Source organism: Halichoerus grypus, chromosome 4 (genome assembly GCF_964656455.1).
Source record: "Halichoerus grypus chromosome 4, mHalGry1.hap1.1, whole genome shotgun sequence".
In the NCBI taxonomy this organism is placed as follows: domain Eukaryota; kingdom Metazoa; phylum Chordata; class Mammalia; order Carnivora; family Phocidae; genus Halichoerus; species Halichoerus grypus.
This window is the reverse complement of record NC_135715.1, coordinates 57067638-57090419: the sequence shown is the minus strand read 5'-3', so window position 1 is coordinate 57090419 and position 22782 is coordinate 57067638. Positions and strand designations below refer to the sequence as shown.

Genomic DNA, 22782 nt, shown 5'->3' with positions numbered 1-22782 from the left:
TTGGGAATCACACAGATCTGGGTTCAAATTCTGACTCCTTTACTGTGTAACTGTGGGCATTTTCTAAATTTCTATAAGCCTTTCTCAGATAAGGAGAAACAATTTGATGAATGTTTTGTAGTGATTAGCACCGTTAGATGGGAGATCCTCCACCTTCCAGGTCCATGGTAACATTGTAAGTCCTAACATCTTGTTGGATGGCTGGGGCCATATGACATTCTGGCCAATGAATTGTGAATGGAAGCCGTGGGTGCCATCTTGGGGCTGGTACATGTTCCTCTAAAGACCTCTTTCCCTCTAGCATATGGTAATCAAATGTTCAAAATGGTGGCCGCTCTGTCAATTTGCTCCCTGAATAAGTACTAGGAGCAGAATCCCACTGCTGATCTGCGGAATACCTGTAGTGTGAGCAAGTCCTAAACCTTCATTGTTATAAGCCATTAAGATCTTTGATGGTGTTGATTACAGCATTATAACCTGTCCTCTCCAGATTTGGTGTGAAGGCACTTAGTAAAGCTTCTGGCACATAGCAAGTACTCAAGAATACAGTTATTAAAATGGAATCTTAGTATAGTTCAATTAGGCATATTCTCCAAAGATCTTTTGTTTTAATGTCTTATCATTAATGAAAAGGAAATAGGAAGGAAGAAGCAAAAAGGATCTGAGTATCTGTGGAATTTTAAAGTTTCTTTTTTGTAATCATTAATGTTATGATCAAAATGAATAAGCATACAGGCAGATCATTATTGCACATGTAATTATCTTAGAAAAGTCAAAGTGTTGAGACAAGTAATTGATTGCATGAAAAGTTTATGTAGAAGCTGAAGTATAAATGCATGTGAATTCCTCTTCTAATTTAATACCTGTGATCATTTCCACCTGGTCGTTTACTTGGACAAGAACTCCAGATAATACATTGATTATTCATTCAAGGGCTATTTTAAAAATAACAGGACAGAAGATGAGAAAGCATCCCATTAACTTTCTTCAGGTGACATTAACACTGCTACTTTAGTAGTCTCCAAATGCCAGTTATGATGTGCTATATCAGAATCATCTGGGGAGTCAAATGGAAGAATTTTAATTTGCAAATAACTTTAAATCCACACAAAAGTTGCAAGATTAATACACAGAGCTCTTGAATTCCTTTTATCAGGATTTACTAATTTTTAACATTTTCCACATTTGTTTCCTTTCTCTTGAGATGAGAATATTCTTTTAAATTACCACAGTAGAGTTATCCAGCTCTAAGGGTTTAGCATTGATGTGCTATCTTTATCTAGTCTATAATCCAATTTTGTTTATAGTCCAATTTTGTCAGTTGTCTTTATAATGCCCTTTATAGCATAATTGTTTTTTCAATACAGGATCCAGTGCAGGATTATGTATTGCAGTCATTTTCCATGCCTTGTTAATTTCTTTTCATCTGGGATGTTTCAGCCTTTTTTTTTTTTTTTTTGTCTTTTGTTGAATTGATACTTTTGACAAATACAAGTAATTTATTTTATAGAATGATCCTTACATTGTGTTTGCTTCTTGTTTCCTCATAATTTGATTCAGGTTATTTTTCCCTTTCCAGAATGCTATAAAAGTGATGTGTACTTTTCTCAGGGTATCATATCTAGAGGTTCTCAAAACCCATTCACCTCTCCTTAATGAGGTTAATTTTGATCACCCAGTAAAGGTTTTGTTCCGTTTCTACATCTGATGGTTACCATTTTGCCTCTTGCAAGTAACAGGCAATTTATGGTTAAGTACTTTAAGATAATGCATATCCTGCCCTTCATCAAGTATTACACCTTAGGTTTAGCAATAATTATGGCCCCAGAAAAACAATCTCTACATTTACTAGTTGGTCTTCTGTAAGGAGTAACCCAGTGTTCTATTCTATCTATATATCTATGGATGCGTCTATGTATGTTTCATTTTTTTAAAAATTTTTTATTGTTATGTTAATCACCATATATTACATCATTAGTTTTTGATGTAGTGTTCCATGATTCATTGTTTGTGCATAACACCCAGTGCTCCATGCAGAACGTGCCCTCTTTAATACCCATCACCAGGCTAACCCATCCCCCCACCCCCCTCCCCTCTAGAACCCTCAGTTTGTTTTTCGGAGTCCATCGTCTCTCATGGTTCGTCTCCCCCTCCAATTTCCCCCCCTTCATTCTTCACCTCCTGCTATCTTCTTCTTTTTTTTTTCTTAACATATATTGCATTATTTGTTTCAGAGGTACAGATCTGTGATTCAACAGTCTTGCACAATTCACAGTGCTCACCATAGCACATGCCCTCCCCAGTGTCTATCACCCAGCCACCCCATCCCTCCCACCCCCCCACTCCAGCAACCCTCAGTTTGTTTCCTGAGATTAAGAATTCCTCATATCAGTGAGGTCATATGATACATGTCTTTCCCTGATTGACTTATTTCTCTCAGCATAACACCCTCCAGTTCCATCCACGTCGTTGCAAATGGCAAGATCTCATTCCTTTTGGTGGCTGCATAATATTCCATTGTATATATATACCACATCTTCTTTATCCATTCATCTGTTGATGGACATCTTGGCTCTTTCCACAGTTTGGCTATTGTGGACATTGCTGCTATAAACATCGGGGTGCACGTACCCCTTCGGATCCCTACATTTGTATCTTTGGGGTAAATACCCAGTAGTGCAATTGCTGGATCACATGGTAGCTCTATTTTCAACTTTTTGAGGAACCTCCATACTGTTTTCCAGAGTGGTTGCACCAGCTTGCATTCCCACCAACAGTGTAGGAGGGTGCCCCTTTCTCCACATCCCCGCCAACATCTGTCATTTCCTGACTTGTTAATTTTAGCCATTCTGACTGGTGTGAGGTGGTATCTCATTGAGGTTTTGATTTGGATTTCCCTGATGCCAAGCGATGTTGAGCACTTTTTCATGTGTCTGTTGGCCATTTGGATGTCTTCTTTGGAAAAATGTCTGTTCATGTCTTCTGCCCATTTCTTGATTGGATCATTTGTTCTTTGGGTGTTGAGTTTGATAACTTCTTTATAGATTTTGGATACTAGCCCTTTATCTGATATGTCATTTGCAAATATCTTCTCCCATTCGGTCGGTTGTCTTTTGGTTTTGTTGACTGTTTCTTTTGCTGTGCAAAAGCTTTTTATCTTGATGAAGTCCCAATAGTTCATTTTTGCCCTTGCTTCCCTTGCCTTTGGCGATGTTTCTAGAAAGAAGTTGCTGCGGCTGAGGTCGAAGAGGTTGCTGCCAGTGTTCTCCTTTAGGATTTTGATGGACTCCTGTCTCACATTGAGGTCTTTCAACCATTTTGATTCTATTTTTGTGTGTGGTGTAAGGATATGGTCCAGTTTCATTCTTCTGCATGTGGCTGTCCAATTTTCCCAACACCATTTGTTGAAGAGACTGTCTTTTTTCCATTGGACATTCTTTCCTGCTTTGTCAAAGATGAGTTGACCATAGAGTTGAGGGTCCATTTCTGGGCTCTCTATTCTGTTCCATTGATCTATGTGTCTGTTTTTTGCCAGTACCATACTGTCTTGATGATGACAGCTTTGTAATAGAGCTGGAAGTCCAGAATTGTGATGCCGCCAGCTTTGCTTTTCTTTTTCAACATTCCGAATTCTGGCTATTTGGGGTCTTTTCTGGTTCCATACAAATTTTAGGATTATTTGTTCCATTTCTTTGAAAAAAGTGGATGGTATTTTGATGGGGATTGCATTGAATGTGTAGATTGCTCTAGACAGCATTGACATCTTCACAATATTTGTTCTTCCAATCCATGAGCATGGAACGTTTTTCCATTTCTTTGTGTCTTCCTCATTTCTTTCATGAGTATTTTATAGTTTTCTGAGTACAGATCCTTTGCCTCTTTGGTTAGATTTATTCCTAGGTATCTTATGGGTTTTGGGTGCAATTGTAAATGGGATCGACTCCTTAATTTCTCTTTCTTCTGTCTTGTTGTTGGTGTATAGGAATGCCACTGATTTGTGTGCATTGATTTTATATCCTGCCACTTTACTGAATTCCTGTATGAGCTCTAGCAGTTTTGGGGTGGAGTCTTTTGGGTTTTCCACATAAAGTATCATATCTTCTGCAAAGAGTGAGAGTTTGACTTCTTTGCCGATTTGGATGCCTTTGATTTCTTTTTGTTGTCTGATTGCTGTGGCTAGGACTTCTAATACTATGTTGAATAGTGGTGGTGATAGTGGACATCCCTGCTGCGTTCCTGACCTTAGGGGGAAAGCTCTCAGTTTTTCCCCATTGAGAATGATATTCGCTGTAGGTTTTTCATAGATGGCTTTTATGATATTGAGGTATGTACCCTCTATCCCTATACTCTGAAGAGTTTTGATCAAGAAAGGATGCTGTACTTTGTCAAATGCTTTTTCTGCATCTATTGAGAGGATCATATGATTCTTGTTCTTTCTTTTGTTAATGTATTGTATCACGTTGATTGATTTGCGGATGTTGAATCAACCTTGCAGCCCAGGGATAAATCCCACTTGGTCGTGGTGAATAATCCTTTTAATGTACTGTTGGATCCTATTGGCTAGTATTCTGGTGAGAATTTTTGCATCCATGTTCATCAAGGATATTGGTCTGTAATTCTCCTTTTTGATGGGGTCTTTGTCTGGTTTTGGGATCAAGGTAATGTGGCCTCATAAACGAGTTTGGAAGTTTTCCTTCCATTTCTATTTTTTGGAACGGTTTCAGAAGAATAGGTGTTAATTCTTCTTTAAATGTTTGGTAGAATTCCCCTGGGAAGCCATCTGGCCCTGGGCTTTTGTTTGTTGGGAGATTTTTGATGACTGCTTCAATTTCTTTAGTGGTTATAGGTCTGTTCAGGTTTTCTATTTCTTCCTGGTTCAGTTTTGGTAGTTGATACATCTCTAGGAATGCATCCATTTCTTCCAGGTTATCTAATTTGCTGGCATAGAGTTGCTCATAATATGTTCTTATAATTGTTTGTATTTCTTTGGTGTTGGTTGTGATCTCTCCTCTTTCATTCATGATTTTGTTGATTTGGGTCATTTCTCTTTTCTTTTTGATAAGTCTGGCCAGGGGTTTATCAATCTTGTTAATTCTTTCAAAGAACCAGCTCCTAATTTCATTGATCTGTTCTACTGTTCTTTTGGTTTCTATTTCATTGATTTCTGCTCTGATCTTTATTATTTCTCTTCTCCTGCTGGGTTTAGGCTTTATTTGCTGTTCTTTCTCCAGCTCCTTTAGGTGTAGGGTTAGGTTGTGTACTTGAGACCTTTCTTGTTTCTTGAGAAAGGCTTGTATTGCTATATACTTTCCTCTCAGGACTGCCTTTGCTGCATCCCAAAGATTTTGAACAGTTGTGTTTTCATTTTCATTGGTTTCCATGAATTTTTAAAATTCTTCTGTAATTTCTTGGTTGACCCATTCATTCTTTAGTAGAATGCTCTTTAGCCTCCATGTATTTGAGTTCTTTCTGACTTTCCTCTTGTGATTGAGTTCTAGTTTCAAAGCACTATGGTCTGAAAATAGGCAGGGAATGATCCCAATCTTTTGGTACCAGTTGAGACCTGATATGACCTAGGATGTGATCAATTCTGGAGAATGTTCCATGGGCACTGGCAAAGAATGTGTATTCCATTGCTTTGGGATGGAATGTTCTGAATATGTCTGTGAAGTCCATTCAGTCCAGTGTGTCATTTAAAGTCTTTATTTCCTTGTTGATCTTTTGCTTAGATGATCTGTCCATTTCAGTGAGGGGGTGTTAAAGTCCCCCACTATTATTGTATTGTTGTCAATGTGTTTCTTTGCTTTTGTTATTAATTGCCTTATATAATTGGCTGCTCCCATGTTAGGGGCATAGATATTTACAATTGTTAGATCTTCTTGTTGGATAGACCCTTTAAGTAGGATATAGTGTCCTTCCTCATCTCTTATTACAGTCTTTGGTTTCAAATCGAATTTGTCTGATATGAGGATCGCCACCCCAGCTTTCTTTTGGTGTCCATTAGCATGGGAAATGGTTTTCCACCCCCTCACTTTCAATCTGGGGGTGTCTTTGGGTCTAAAATGAGTCTCTTGCAGACAGCATATCAATGGGTCTTGTTTTTTAATCCAATCTGATAGCCTGTGTCTTTTGATTGGGGCATTTAGCCCATTTACATTCAGGGTAACTATTGAAAGATAGGAATTTAGTGCCATTGTATTGCCTGTAAGGTGACTGTTACTGTATATTGTCTGTGTTCCTTTCTGGTCTATGTTCCTTTTAGGCTCTCTCTTTGCTTAAGGACCCCTTTCAATATTTCTTGTAAGGCTGGTTTCGTGTTTGCAAATTCCTTTAGTTTCTGTTTGTCCTGGAAGCTTTATCTCTCCTTCTATTTTCAATGACAGCCTAGCTGGATATAGTGTTCTTGGCTGCATATTTTTCTCATTTAGTGCTCTGAATATATCATGCCAGTCCTTTCTGGCCTGCCAGTGTCTGTGGATAGGTCTGTTGACAATCTAATTTTCTACCATTGTAGGTTACATATCTCTTTTCCCGAGCTGCTTTCAGGATTTTCTCTTTGTCTCTGAGACTTGTAAGTTTTACTATTAGATGTTGGGGTGTTGACCTATTTTTATTGTTTTTGGGAGGGGTTCTCTGTGCTTCCTGGATTTTGATGCCTGTTTCCTTCCCCAAATTAGGGACGTTCTCTGCTATGATCTGCTCCAATATACCTTCTGCCCCTCTCTCTCTTTCTTCTTCTTCTGGGATCCCAATTATTCTAATGTTGTTTCGTCTTATGGTATCGCTTATCTCTCGAATTCTGCCCTCGTGATCCAGTAGTTGTTTATCTCTCTTTTTCTCAGCTTCTTTATTTTCCATCATTTGGTCTTCTATCTCACTGATTCTTTCTTCTGCCTCATTTATCCTAGCAGTTAGCGCCCCCATATTTGATTGCACCTCATTAATAGCCTTTTTGATTTTGACTTGGTTGGATTTTAGTTCTTTTATTTCTCCAGAAAGGGTTTCTCTAATAACTTCCATGCTTTTTTCAAGCCCAGTTAGTATCTTTTAAGTGATGATTCTGAACTCTAGATTTGACATTGTACTAATGTCCGTATTGAGTAGGTCCCTGGCAGTTGGAACTACCTCTTGTTCTTTTTGTTGAGGTGATTTTTTCCATCTTGTCCTTTTGTCTAGAGGAGAATAGATTAATGAGAGAACAAAATGCTAACAGGGTAACAACGTTCCCAGAAAATATACTCTAAACAAATCAGAAAAGACCTGAATCCGGGGGAAAAGAAAGGGAGAGAAAGAAAAAAGAAAAAGAAAAAGATAAAAACAAACAAAAACAGAACAAAACAAAAAAACCCAGAATATGATCAAATATGATCAGGCTGGTGCATAGATCAGTGCCACACACTAGATTTTGGGTGTATTTTGGTCCGTTAGAAGAAAGTGCCTCCCAAAATTTTAAAGAAAAACTTATATATGTACAAAAATAAGGGTTGATATGATGAAGGGATGGAATATGACTGTAAAGATGGAAATTATAAAAAATTTTATAAAAGGAATTGATAAGAAGTTGAAAAAAGAAAGAAGAGGATTTAAAAAAAAAAGAAAAGGGAGTGAATGTGATCAGGCAGGAGAGTAGAACAAAACCATACACTAGAGATTTAGGGTATATTTTGTTCTGTTAGAAGAAACTATCTCAAAATTTTAAAGAGAGAACAACTTATATATATATATGCCAAAAATAAAGGTGACTACTATGAAGGGATAGAATATGACTCTAAAAATGAAAAATAAAAATGTTTTTTAAAAAAGGGATTGGTACGATGTCAGTTGAAAAAGGGAAAAAGAAAAATTAAAAAAAAAAAGTTAAAAAAAAATTAACTTTGAAAGACTAAAGAATCCTGGTAAAAAAGCCATGGATTCTATGTGCATTATTCCCCTAGAGCTGGAGTTCTGCCGTTCTCATTGATCGGTAAACTTGGTCTTGGCTGGCTGTTCTCGCTGATCTTCTGGGGGAGGGGCCTGTTGCCATGGTCCCCAAATGTCTTTGCCGGAGGTGGAATTGCCCCGCCCTTGCCGGTCAGGGTTAAGTAATCTGCTCGGGTTTGCTCCCGGGAGCTTTTGTTCCCTGCAAGCTTTCCGCACAGCTTTGGAGGACTAGAGTGAAAATGGCGGCCTCCCAATCTCCGCCCCGGGGGAGCCGAGAACTCAGGCCCCGCTCCTCAGTGAGCCCCCAGAGAAAAGCAGTCAATCAATCCCGTCTCCCCGGTCTCGGCCACACTCTGTGCTCACCCAGCCTGTGACCGAGCGTTTCTATCTCTGGCACCCAACTCGGTGTGGAGTCTCCAAACCCAGCAGATCCCTGTGGTGCACTCCCGCACTGCTCCTCCTGGGGGAGGAAGGGGAGTCTCCCCAGATCTGCAGCTTGTTGGGTCCCTGCTGGAGGAGCAGTGGCCCGACTATGCCAACCCCGAGCTGAGAGCCTGCTCCTTGGCTCCATCTCTGCAGCTGGCTTCCCCGCTCCGATACCTGGGAGCTCTGCCACACTCAGGCATCCCCGGTCTTTCTGTGACCCTGAGGGTCCTGAGACCACACTGTCCCGTGAGGGTTTCACCCCCCGCTTAGCCACTGGAGCGATGTCCCTCAGCGGAGCAGACTTCTAAAAGTTCCAATTTTGTGCTCCGCTGCTCTATCACTTGCCAGAAGCAGCCTCAGAGGCCCCCTCCCCTGCTGTCTATTCTCCCGAATATCACCTCAGATTCACCTCTCCGCACGTCCTACCTTCCAGAAAGTGGCCGCTTTTCTGTTCAGAGAGTTGTTGCCCTTCCTTTCTTTGATCTCCTGTTGAGTTTGTAGGTGTTCAGAATGGTTTGATCCCTATCCAGTTGAATTCCTGAGACCAGACGAAATCCAGGTCTCCTACTGCTCTGCCATCTTGCTCCATCCACTCTATGTATGTTTCTATGTGTTTATGTTCTGTCTCTGTTTATCTACATTATCAGTTATAGACTCATGGACCCCTATTTTATTCAGTGGGTTGTAATCTATAAATATTCTTACCTGTTTAGATGCTCAGATTATTCTAGCTTTGGCCAGTAGAAACCCCTTTAAGCTGACCAAACTGGCTCCGATGTCTTTTTGACATGTTCCCCATTGTGTGTGTGTGTGTGTGTGTGTGTGTGTGTGTGTGTGTGTGTGTGTGTATTTGCTGGCAACACTTCCTTACTTTCTAGCAAGGCAAGATGTTTGAGGCTCATGTTGCACCTACTCTTCCCCAGACCTGGATTTATAGTTTCCAACACTAAGCTAATTGAATTAAATGTCAGGGAGTATGGCCCAAGTAGTATTTTCAAAGAAAACTCCTGAATAGTTCTGATGCTCAGGTAGCTACGTGAATACTATATTATTTGATAAAAGGGGTTATAAAATGCCTCATAATTATGTTAATGATCAGATCCCCTAGCCCTATTATTAGTTCTTCATTCCTGCAGGACTCTGTTTTACACTTTCAGACCATCAACATGAAACCCAATTACCTTCAGGAAATGTCACCTTACTCCCTGGTCAAAACTGGAACAAAGTGGTTCTCTCTTCTGTGCATCCCTTTTTGCCTGGTTCTAGTCCTGCTTTACCTCATTGTCTTTTATTCCCACCTTCAGGTGCTTATTGTTTCTTGTTCTGTTCCTTCCTCTGACCCATCATTTGCCTGCATAAAGAAGGCATAACATATTTCAGGAAAGGAACAAGTTGTTGGATATCAAGGTTTATTCATTCAATAGTCAACAAATATTTGTGGGTTAGTCTGAAACTTGAACTTGCTGGGGGTTATTTTTAAAATATGCATGAAATCAAGTTTCCTCTTCCTGGATGGCCAAGAGCAACAGGATTCAAAACTCACTATGATTTCTTTCTCTCCCTTGGTTTTGGTTTGAGTGCTTAGGTGTTCATTATTGAAGAAATCCTCTAAAATGACTGGCAATTGATTATAATGTCTTGGCTAAAAGGTTAACTGATAGTAAAATTTGAGTATGCGCTAAAGAGCACCCGTCCCCTGGCATTCACTTAGCTTTTCTATTTGCTTCCTCTGCAAATACTCCATGAGTAAATTTTTGTATGTAATTACTGACTAGAGATAAGGGGCAGGTGTAGGAAAGAAGGATGCACAAGACCCGAATGTGGAAGTTGGTAGAAGTGAGGCAGGCATTAAATACTTAAGACAAATAAATGTCAAGTTAAATCCCGGTGTCCAGGGAGAAGGTGGCCCAAGAATAATAACAGATGAAAATGAATCCTCATGGGAGTCACCACTAAAAAGAATTTTTGATATGAGAAATTAGAAGGCAGAAAGAGCCTCCCTTGGAATCTTGATAGACATCCTAGATTCATGATGTGAAGCATAAGGAAAACTAGGAGCAGGGTACTGCCCAGATATAAGGCTGGGGGGATCAGATAGCAAAGCAAACCTATTGCTTTGTATATCCAGAGGGCCTGAAATATGTTTCCTGGATTTTTTTTTAAAGTTTTTTATTATGTTCAGTTAGCCAACATACGGTACATCATTAGTTTTTGATGTAGTGTTCAACGATTCATTAGTTGCAAATTTAAAGTAGAGTCATTCTGGTTTCAGGGGGTCCACGCTGAGGGCCTCAAGGGGAGAAAACCCCACAGCAAGATGTGTTCCTAGCTCTGGACTCTGCAAGAACAATGGGTTGCTGTAACTACTTGACCGTATAAAGCCTGAGCAGTCCTTATACCTGGAGAATAAAGCTTTGTTTACACAGAAACTTGCACAGCCACAGTTGACAAAAAGCCACACTAGGGAGATTGTCTGTTGGCCAAGGAGTGTGCAGATCTATTTGATCTTGTTTCTTCTTTAAGCCTTTTTTCCCCAGGAGACAGTAGTAGAGCTTCCTGAGCTGCTATAAGGAAATGTAAGTTCCATTTACACCAGCATTGAGGAGATTGAAGGCTAGGTCCTCTAACCCCCTGCAGATCTTCCACTTTCAATCATTTCCCCGTCATGGAAATACAGGGCACTCTTTCTCACAGTCCTAATGCCTATAACTCCCCGTGATCCTCACTGTACAACTCTGGCTCAGACGAGGCAAGAACAGAAAAACAATTGGCCAAGATGCAAGTGTAGCCAGGAAGTGTGTGAAAGGCAGGAGGGGCATTAGGGCAGGCAAGTGGATGCCTGCTCCAGAGCATCTCTGTTGCTGTGATCTGGGTTAAACTACGAAGCTGGTCAGAAGAGAGAAGGATGCAATAAAAAATAACAGGTGGCTAACTGGAGTCCTTTGCGTTGTGGGACAAGTTCCGCAAAGCTCCTGAATAACGGAGGTCTTTCTACCTGCAGGCAGTCGGAGAGCAGGTAAATGCTTTGCTAATATGGTTAGAGACACAGCTCTAGAGAAACCCTGAGGGCAAATGCAGATGGCGAGGCTGTCATTTAGCAAAGGCAGAGTTTTGAGAAATGAAATGTTGTTCCCATCACAGTTATAGCTCTTCCTTCATTGTAAATTAAATGAGCTCATGGCTTCCCAAAATAAACCATAAATAATTTGTAGATCATCTTTTGATGAATAATAGCAATCCTTAGAAGAGATGAAATACAAAAACGTGCACTTCTTAATAAAGGAGAACAGTGAAATTGTTTGCTGGTTGTTGGATGACAGCCTGTAGAATTGATGTGCTCTTAATTAGGGTATGTTTGGTGTGTCAGGCTCAGAGAGGAAGGTTTATTTTCTGTATTTTGCTGACTTGCACAATTCCCCTTAAGAAAAACAACAGCAACAACAAATCAGTTACTGAAAGCCCCAGCTAACAGCATTGGTTGAGTAATTCACTTTTCTTGTCATTTGTGTGTCCAAATGGCCTGAGCCTGGGGCTGAGTCCCCATGACTGGGCAGCATCTGGGTCCCTGGGTCAAGTGGTGCCTCCCCTCCCACCTCTGTCCTCTGATCCCTTCTCTCCCAGCAGGAGCCCTTTGAAGTTACAAGCTGAGTCTCCTGTCAATGACCTCACCTCAGGTAGATGTACAGAGCTGTCTCATAAAGAGATTTTTAGGATTTGTGGCATTTGCTTTGAGTATCCTCTGAACAAAATGTCATAGGGGACAAATAATCAGGTTTTATAAAAAGGCTTTATAATTATATATTGGTTTTATTTAGAGACCATCCATATTTAATATTATCATTTAAAAATATTTCCTCTTGCTCTGCTCACTCAGATTCAGGTACCTCTGCTCTTCAGGTGCAGCTCACCCCTTGATAGCTGCTGCCGGCCTCCTAGAAACAGGGTCCAGGCTTTCTCCCTAGGGGAGGGACGGTGGATGTCATCAAATGCTCAAGTAGTGAGTTCAGGAGAGGTTCACATCTATCAGAAGCCTTCACTCTGTGTGCTTAGAAGAATAGAAAAAAATAATAGAAAAGAGAGCACCTTTAAGAAAGATGGACGTAGTTGTTGAAAGCATCTTTGTGTTGGCTGTGGTTCACTTTATATGCATAAGTATGTGTACTGGAAGTAGCATTCATTGATCTTTCTGTTGGGGTCAGTCTCTAGCACTATCCTAAAAGAAATATAATTCTAGCCACATATGCAATTTTAAATCTTCTACTAGCCACATTTAAAAAGTTAAAAGAAACAGGTGAAATTAATTTTAAAAATTTAACTTAATGCAATCAAAATATCATTTCAACATGTAATTAGTATAAAAATTATCAGTGAGATATTTTATATTCCTTTTCTTTATACCACGTCTTTGAAATCTGTGTATATTTTACACTTATTTTTTAATTTTTCTGTTGCAAGTATTTCTCTGTATTGCTAATCCCCTTACTCAACACAATTGCTAGTGGCTGAATGCTATTGAATCACAGAAAAGTACTGGAATTTTTCATTTTGGGCTATTACAAATGACACAGTATTGTATCTGAAAAAGATAGTGAATGAGAGAACTCTTTTCCTCATTTGCCAATCAAAGATTACACAGGTACCCCTGGAGTTTGGAGGTGGGGGAGAGAGAGAGAGATACAGACAGACTGGGAGATAAAGTAAGAGAGTTAGACCCTGATATGGGAAGCTGTGTGCATCTTTCTCATCTGGCATTCCTACGTGCCAAGTCCTGTGCAGGGGTGGGAGATGAAGGAACCTTATTCCTCTTTAAATTTTGAAATCCAAGAGTAAAGGAGATAAATGGCACCCTTGGGGGTCTTTCTGCTCTGGAGGTGCTTGTTCCCATGGAAGTATCCTTGAGCCATGACAACTCATCAGAACAGAGATGGTGGCATGCAGCACCTTGGGCAGATGGGTCTAAGTTTTCTCTGCCTCCAGTGGGGTGTGGGGAACTGTCAGATATTTCCTTGGTCGTAAAAAGTGGTTTGAACGAGATGCTGAGAACAGGAAGGACCCAGAAGTGGCCATAGGGTCATGGCTGGGTAATGCACCTGAAGATAGCAGTATGGACAGTACAATTCTGACGATGAGGTGGCTTTCCAGTAGACACCAACATTAGGAGGTGACCGTGACTTTCATACAGGCTATCATAGAACAAATTAAGATAGAGGAGTGGATCACTCCCTCCTTACCAATGTTATACCCTGCAGGATAAGGTGTGGAGAAAATTCTAAAAGAAACTTAAGTTTTGAACCCCAAACAGTTAAGAGATCACTGGATTTGACAGACTTCACTTGGAACTGAGTAATTAAGTATCATGCCATCAGTTGGAAGTGTAAATGGGTAAAACTGGAAATTTAATCTGGTTATAGAAAAATAAAGACATGTTTGTTTTGGAAAATAAAAGGGGAGAGGGTGAAATGCTCAATCTTTAAAATATGCATTACTTCTGTACTTCTTGCCATGGCTATATTTTTCAGAGGTGAAACAAAAATAAATGACTTCGATTGTTCAGGCACTGCAGAATTGTATATGAGTCCCAAAGGTGATTATTTTCTTTGAGAAACATAGACAGTAACCAAAACACAACTTATTTCAGCTGTCTGTATCTGACATGTCATTTCAACTCTATCAAAAGTTTCTGTTTTTCTTGAAAAATAGTTTCATTTATCTCTTTTGGTAGCAAAACAAATTAAGAAGTCTTTCAAGAGGAACAGGATGTGGAAGCTCACTGAGGCAAAGTAAGCTGGACATGAGGTTCAGAGAACTGTTAATAGGAGAGTCATCTTCACTGAAAGTTAGCATAATTGAGATGCCCTGAATGTGTCTTGTGTAAGTGACAAGAAATTGGTAGTAAATATGAATGTGGCTTAACTCCGTTTCCATTATTTTTTGATGATTTACTTAGGTTATTCAAGTATTGGATGGCTGTTTGGGGGGGGGGCAGGTTAATAGCCACATCACCACAGTTGAGCATACATTCAAGTTCAGTGCAGTACAGAATGTCAGAACAAGTGCAAGATGCAACTTTTTCCCCTATAGTTTGCCCTCCGTGGAAGACAATGTGGACAAATGATGTGTCACGGAGTTTTAGAGGAAGGAGCTAACATCAGAACATCCAGTCTAGTGACTTTCAACCTTTCAGACCCAAGAACACTTACTTACAACAAATCATTTGTATCACACCTGTCCTACCCTAAAATAAGATTCATAGACAAATAATTTATATACATGTAATGTATATAAAATGTCCTAACTAGAAGAGAAAATGAGAGTAATTGGTGATGATACATATTTCAATACTAAATTCACAGGCATGGTGATGGAAGACATGCTGAAGTAGCCAGGAACTTGTACTACTTACAATGAGTAAGTTAGATTCCAAAGAAGATCAGGAGCCATTCTATACAATGCAAGTGTAGAAGCACAGGTAGATATTGGGATAGAAACTAGTAGGGCCATTATATATTAAAACTACGCAAAAAGGGGTGCTTGGGTGGCTCAGTCGGTTAAGTGTCTGCCTTCGGCTCAGGTCATGATCTCGGGGTCCTGGGATTGAGCCCTGCATCCGGCTCCCTGCTCATCGGGGAGTCTGCTTCTCCCTTTGCCTCTGTCCCTCCCTTCTGCTTGTGCATGCTCTCTCTCATTCTCTCTCTCAAATAAATAAATAAAATCTTTAAAAAAAACTATGCAAAAATATTCTGTTTTTATATGTGAAACAAGTTCTAGGCTAGTTAATTATAATAAAGCCTGCCACGTACCTCAATGTCAGAGGGACATTAGAAAGTCGTGCAGGATGCAGGACAACTCCTGATTGTTGCCGACTATGTTAAGCCTTGCAGAACATCCAGCATCCCTGTCCACACTTGCTAAATGCCAGTAGCACTGTCCAATCCCGTGACAACCAGAACTTCTCCCATGCATGGCCCAAATATCCCCTCTACAGGTAATGCTGCCCCTGAGGAGAACCAATGATCTAGTCTAATCCTCTTGTTTTATAGACAAGTAAATTGAGGACCAAATGACTGGTCCAAGGTCTCTCAGCTGGGTAGAAGCAGAACAAGGAATAATTCCTCTGATTCCTGCCCAGAGCCTTATCAACTTGGGCTACATTCCTTCCTAGTGCTCCCAAAACATTTTGGGAAATGGAAGGTCAAATTAAAATTCTTCCGGTTTTTGGAAGAGGGGACCAGAGCATGCATTCTGATATTTTCATGTAACTTAGGATTACTGGAGGAGGCTTGATGAAGCTAATGGAGTTTATGATAGAGGAACTGCCCTGGCATCCCTCCCTCTCATAAGCGCCTCTTGGAGTTGTCACTTCCTCGGGTCCATTTCTCACCATATCTGCTTTGGGCAAGGCTCTGCTTTTAGGCAATTCTTTCCTCCCCACAGGAATAAGCAACCCGACACTGTACCAGTCATAGCCTCTGCAATATTAACAACATGAATAATAGTTTTCTACTGCCCTATGGTAGTTTCATGTGTATTATATTTTTGTGTTAAGTACAACTCTCAGTAAAATACTACTGCTGTATATCTACCTACTATGTGTCAGGCTCTGATCTAGGCCCTTTTGCAGCTTGATTTATTTTCTTCATAACATTTAAGGTAGGTATTATTAGTCCCAATTTTCAAATGAGAAAACTGATGCTTAGAGAGGTTAAGGATGGAAGGACAGAAGAAAGAACATCCCAGGTAGTTAACAGAGTCTCCAAAAAATCCTGAAGTCATATAGTAGGGGCTAGTTTAACTAAGGTCCAAAGAATTTGTAGAAGAAGAATTGGAGTTGTTGTTCTCTCTCCCTCATTGTGTCATTCCTTCTGAATCAGTTTTATAACCTCATTTCTTCCATCCTGTTGACATCAGATTTTCTGAAAGAGGGTCTCCACACCATAAGTGCAAGTTTGAATCTCTTGCAGTGTGTCTCCACACCACATTCTTTGACTTCCCTTTGGTTCTCGGCTTAGAGGGTTCTGAAGCTCTTGACACAAGACCCCTTCTTCTTAAGTCTTTCATCTCTCCAATGTCTGTTCTTTGTTTCTCCTGTTTTCTTCCAGCTTCTAAATGTGTTCTTCTTATCACCGTGGGCAAAGAATCATTTCCTACAACCACAGATGCCCTTCTGTGCTTCTAGACCATTGTAATTTGTTTGAATGGAATTAATTAGTTGATTCACATAAGACTTGGTTCCATAAAAGATTTGAGGCACCTTGTGCGATGTCTCTCCTGAGCCATGATTCTAATTTCCAAACACTTCCAGGGAATCCTCATCGAGTGATGATATTGACATCTAAAACTGGGTATGGCCAAAGTGGAATTTACTTTTCTTCTGTAAATAAGCTCTTATACTTTTTGATTTTTTTAAAAAGATTGTATTTATTTGACAGAGAGAGAGACAGCGAGAGAGGGAACGCAAGTAGGGGGAGTGGGAGAGGGAGAAGCAGGCTTCCCACCGAGCAGGGAGCCCGATGTGGGGCTTGATCCCAGGACCCTGGGATCATGACCTGAGCCGAAGGCAGACGCTTAATGACTGAGCTATGCAGGCGCCCCTACTTTTTAATTTTTCTTCTTCAGAATACCATCATTATTCCCTCCAGCATCCTGTTAATAACTGCTTCATTTATTATCTCTTCATGTTTATTAGGTCATGGGCTAAGTCCCAATGGTTTTAGCTTTTTGGAATCTCAAATATTTGTCTTCCCTCTTCCATCTCATTGCCACTGGCCTGCCTTACTGTAACCAGTTATAACATTTTTGTTTCTACCTACCTCCAAGCCATCTTGGACTTTGCTTCCAGAATAATTATTATAATGCTCTTTAAACCCACAATGATGGGACGCCTGGGTGGCTCAGTTGGCTAAGCATCTGCCTTTGGCTCACGTCATGATCTCAGGGTCCTGGGATCGAGTCCCGAGTTGGGCTCCTTGCTCAGTGGGGAGTCTGCTTCTCCCTCTGCCTGCCGCTCCCCCTGCTTGTGCTCTCTCTCTGACAAATAAATAAATAAAATCTTTTTAAAAAAAGAAACCCACAATGATTCCCACTCCTCCACTGCATATATATTTAATGGAATAATATTTTTATATATTAAATATTTTTTTCTTTCCCTTGATTTCTTCTTTCTCCTCATTCCATCAGGTAACCAGTCCTCTTGCTCATTGTCTCAGGGCAGAGATGAGGGAAAACTAAAAACAGAAATAACCAAGGAGTCTTCCACATTTCCCCCCCCAAACCCTAAGCCCTAGAATATAGAGAGCTCAGCTTTTTTTTTTTTTTTGTAAAAATCTTTAATGGTTTCCTGGTCAAAAATGTGGAGGAGTCAAGATTGTCCCAGACTAAAGAGCAATTCAATCTGGGCTAGAGGGACAAGATGTATGGTGATGGTGGTAGTAGGAAGGACATGCTCCACTTTCCAACTAGTGCTACCAGTAGTTGCAAAGACTCAGAGAAGTTTGTGAACTTCTAGAGAGAGGGAACCTGGACTTCTCAGCATCACTGCTGGGGATATGGAGTGGTAGGGGTGGCCATATGTTATATTAGACAGATAAGGCAATCAGTCTTTTGAAGGAACCTCAGGGGCTGGCAAGTTGGGAAGGAATATCTTAGTAATAAACTGGACAGGAGACTCAAGGAGCCAGTAGTCCAGTACCTTCCCAATGCCTGGGCAAGATGCAAACCCGGAACTCACCCTCTCAGGGAGAGAAAAGGGGAGGAACACTGGAAAAAAAAAAAAAAAAAGATTCAAATCTCTGGCCAGTTCAGGAGAGTGGGGCTTAAACTAGAAATGAAGTTGAATGATTGAAATCAAGTTATATTGCTTACCTGTGGAAGTCTGTGGGCTAAGATGCACAGTTTCACACAATATTAAGTATAAAACGTTTAAATTGAGTATGAAGCCCTGTAGAATGGTGCTCGAGTCAATGTTTCTAGTCTTACTTGTTTTTTCCTTTTTGTTTTGTAACTTACATTTTATTTTGACGAGTCTGTTTACAATTCCTTGGTCATGTTTTCCTGCTTCTGCTGCTTCGTTGGCCCTTCTCTCTGCCTAGAAAGCACTCCTCCCGCAACATCCCCTCACCCCAATCCTACCAGCTTTTCAACACCTTCTTAAATGCCATCTGGTTCACAAAAACTTTGTTGTTTCCCCTTGCTTAACTCACAGGCATTTTACACATCCTTCTCTGGCCTTTGCTAGACGAGGAACTCCAGACTCCACATTTACACTCAACTCTAGTGTGGGTACAGCAAAGCCCATGGACTTCAGCATTGTTTGTGCTCATCCTCACAAACTACCACTACTTAAACTACCACGACCTGTTCTCATGACCTGTCCACCATTGATAATTAACAGGTAGAAGGTAAGAAAGGATGAGTTTTATGGTGACCATTCTAGATGATCATTTAGTGCAGGACACCCTTGATCAGCTTAGAGGATAGAGGAGGGGAGTAGTTCATCAAATGAGCTTGAACAATGATCTGTAACCCAGTTCTGTTAACTTGGGCACAAGAACAATGGAGTTTAAGTGTCATACTCTGAATCTAACATCAAAAGAGTCTCTGTAAAAAAATTTTTTTTTTTTGTAAAAATCTTTAATAAACCTGTTTCACTTAGAATTTTCCTGATCTGTGATCTGAATGTTGGGTAATTGTTAAAGCAGCAATAAGTGTGGCTCCCCAAATATACCAGGAAAGATTGTTGTCCAAATTGGGGATATTTCTAAGGGCACTCACCATAATCTGCCTCATGTCCTGGTAATTACTTGAGTGTGTCTCCTATCATTTGATTATAAACTGTTTGAGGTTAGAGTCTGTTTGCCTATTTTTATATACTTATTAATTGACTTGTAGTTAAGTGGTCAGTAAATGTCTGTTGAATTGGATTCTTTCATATCATTTATTAATCCTATTTGTTCTTTTCATGAATCATTAATTTTTTTAACTAATCTCAAAATGAGTTGAGACACCGTACATTAAGTGCCTAGAAGAGACCATAGTAACAGAGACTATTTAGGGTTTTCTGAAACAGTCTCATTTTATGTATTCTTTCCCCCCCTTTTCAATAATAGCACTTCATTAAATGTGAAACCATATGCAAACCATTTTTCTTCATTTGTAAGATTTTCACATAAATTGATTTGTCAGGAAAAGATGGCAGAGGAGTAGGGGACCCTATTCCAACCAGTCCCTGGAATTGAGCTGGATATCTACCAGACCACTCTGAACACCCACGAAATCAGCCTGAGATGTAAGAAGTTAGATCTGGATCTCTACAAACAGAATATCAGAGGCAGTTGGTTTCAAGGTACGAAGCAGGGAGCCATGATTCTGCAGGCAGATATCAGAGGATAAACGGCAGCAGGAGGGAGCCTGGCTGTGGGGATCCGACAACGCTGGTGAGCGATAGCCTCCTGCGCTGGGGACGGGGCACAGACTCGAGACTGGTAGTGGCAGGGAAAGGACTTTAGACGGAAACCAGAGTGGCAGGGCCCTGCATTCGAACTGGGAGTGGCTGGCGGTTTTAGAAGCACAAAGGGCAGAAACATGCCCAGACCTGGAGGCAAGGACTGGGAGCACTGTGGAGGGGTGCACAACCCAGGACGCTGAAGTTTATAGCAGCACAGACAGAAATGGAGATAGTGTAGCCTGGAGAGCTCACTGAAGAACAGACTGCAATTTCTCTGCTCTGAGGCAGAGGGTTGGAAATGGTCTCTTCTGCTCTGACTCTTGGAAAAGACATGGAAAGCCACCAGGGAAAGCCACCAGAGAACAAAATCCCCAAAAAACTGGTTTTCACTGAGCCCATCCCCTGCCACAGGGGCCAGGGCAACTCTGCCCAAACAGGGTTGCCTGAGTAACAGCACAGCAGGCCCCTCCCCCAGCAGACAGGCTGGGAGAACAATAGGCCAGCAACCCTAAGGTCCCTAGAAAACAGGTGCATCTTGCTTGGGTTGTTGTCAATAATTTGGACTCTATACATTCCCTCACCACCCCTCAACAGAATGACTGGGAGGAGGAACCCCCAAAATAGGAAAGACTCAGAGATTATGATTTATGTCACAGATTTACGAATGGATACAGATATAACCAAGATGTTGGAGATGGAATTCAGGCTAGCAATTGTGAGGACAATAGCTAGAATGGAGAAATTGATTAATGGCAACATAGAGTCTCTAAAGGCAGAAACAAAAACTGAATTGGCAGAACTTAAAAATGCTATCAATGAGATCCAATCTAATCTAGATAATCTAACAGTTAGGGTAAGTGAGGCAGAAGAACGAATTAGTGACCTGGAAGACCATTTAATAGATAAAGGGAAAAGAGGAGGCCAGGGAAAAACAACTCGGAATCCATGAAAATAGAATCAGAGAAATAAATGACACCATGAAACATTCCAGTGTCAGAATTATTGGAATCCTGCAGGGGGTGAGGAGAGAGAGAGAGGACTGGAAGATATATTTGAGCAAATCGTAGCTGAGAACTTCCCTAGTCTGGGGAATGAAACAAGCATTTGTGTCCTAGAGGCAGAGAGGACCCCCTCCCAAGATCAAGGAAAACAGCCCAATACCCCGGCATGTAAATAGAGAAAAAGCAATAAACTCGCTAATCTTAGAACCAAGGAAACCATCTTAAGAGCAGTTACGGAGAAGAGATTCCTTACATACAGAGGGAGGAACATCAGAATAACGTCAGACCTATCCACAGAGACCTGGCAAACCAGAAAGGCCTGGCAAGACATGTTCAGGGTACTAAATGAGAGGAACATGCAGCCAAGAATACTTTATCCAGCAAGGCTGTCATTTAGAATGGATGGAGAGATGCAGAGCTTCCAAGACTGGCAGAAACTGAAAGAATATGTGACCAATAAGCTGGCCCTGCAAGAAATATTAAGGGGGGTTCTATAAAAGGAGAAAGACCCCAAGAGTGATATACAACAGAAATTTACAGGGACAATCTATAAAAACAAGGTCTTCACAGGCAACAGGATGACAATAAATTCATATCTTTCAAAAATCACTTTCAACGTGAATGGCCTAAATGCTCCCATAAAACGGCACAGAGCTACAGATTGGATAAAAAGACAGGACCCATCCATAGGCTGTCTATAAGAGACTCATTTTGAACCTAAAGATACATCCAGACTGAAAGTGAAGGGATGGAATTCCATCTTCCATGCCAACAGACCTCAAAAAAAAGCTGGGGTAGCAATTCTTACATCAAATTAGATTTTAAACTAAAGACTGTAGTTAGAGACACAGAAGGACACTATATCATTCTTAAAAGGTCTATCCAACAAGCAGATCTAACAACTGTAAATATGCCCCCAACATGGGAGCAGCCATCTACATAAGCCAACTGTTAACCAAAATAAAGAGTCATATTGCTAACAATACGTTAATTGTAGGAGACCTCAATACTCCACTCTCAGCAATAGACAGATCATCTAAGCAGAAAATCAACAAAGAAACAAGAGCTTTGAATGACACACTGGACCAGATGGACCTCATAGATATTTACAGAACATTCCACCCTAAAACAACAGAATACTCATTATTCTCAAGTGCACTTTCTCCAGAATAGATGACATACTGGGTCACAAATCAGGTCTCAACTGATACCAAAAGATTGAGATTATTCCTGCATATTCTCAGACCATAATGCTTTAAAACTGGAGCTCAATCACAAGAAAAAATTTGGCAGAAATTCAAACACTTGGAAGCTATAGACCACTCTGCTCAAGAATGTTTGGGTCAACCAGGAAATCAAAGAAGAACTTTAACAATTCATGGAAACCAATGAGAACAAAAACACATCGGTCCAAAACCTATGGGATACTGCAAAGGCAGTCCTAAGGGGGAACAACATAGCCATCCAAGCCTCACTCAAAAAAATAGAAAAATCCTGAATTCGCCAACTAACTCTACACCTTAAAGAACTAGAGAAAAAGCAACAAACAGTGCCTAAGCCATGCATTAGAAGAGAAATAATTAAAATTAGAGCAGAGATCAATAATTAGAAACCAGAAACATAGTAGAGCAGATCAATGAAACTAGAAGCTGGTTCTTTGAAAGAATTAATAGATCTATAAACCACTGGCCAGACTTATCCAAAAGAAAAGAGAAAGGACCCAAATTAATAAAATTATGAATGAAAGGGGAGAGATAATGACTAACACCAAGGAAACAGAAATAGTTATTAGAAATTATCAACAACTATATGCCAATAAACTGAGCAATCTGGATGAAATGGAGGCCTTCCTGGAGACCTATAAACTGCCAAGAGTGAAACAAGAAGAAATCGACAACCTGAATAGGCCAATAACCAGTAACGAGATTGAAATAGTGATCAAAAACCTCCCAAAAACAAGAGTCCAGGGCCTGATGGATTCCCTGGGGAATT

General features: G+C 40.5%; 1 long non-coding RNA gene across 1 annotated transcript in view; it reads right to left on the bottom strand.

Moving 5' to 3' along the window:
* Positions 1-12183: 12183 nt before the first annotated feature.
* LOC144381575 (uncharacterized) overlaps positions 12184-22782 on the bottom strand; it is a 691433-nt gene continuing 680834 nt past the window's right edge. The window contains exon 3 of the long non-coding RNA XR_013446965.1: positions 12184-12391. This is a non-coding gene — a long non-coding RNA (uncharacterized LOC144381575). The remainder of the gene's footprint in view (positions 12392-22782) is intronic.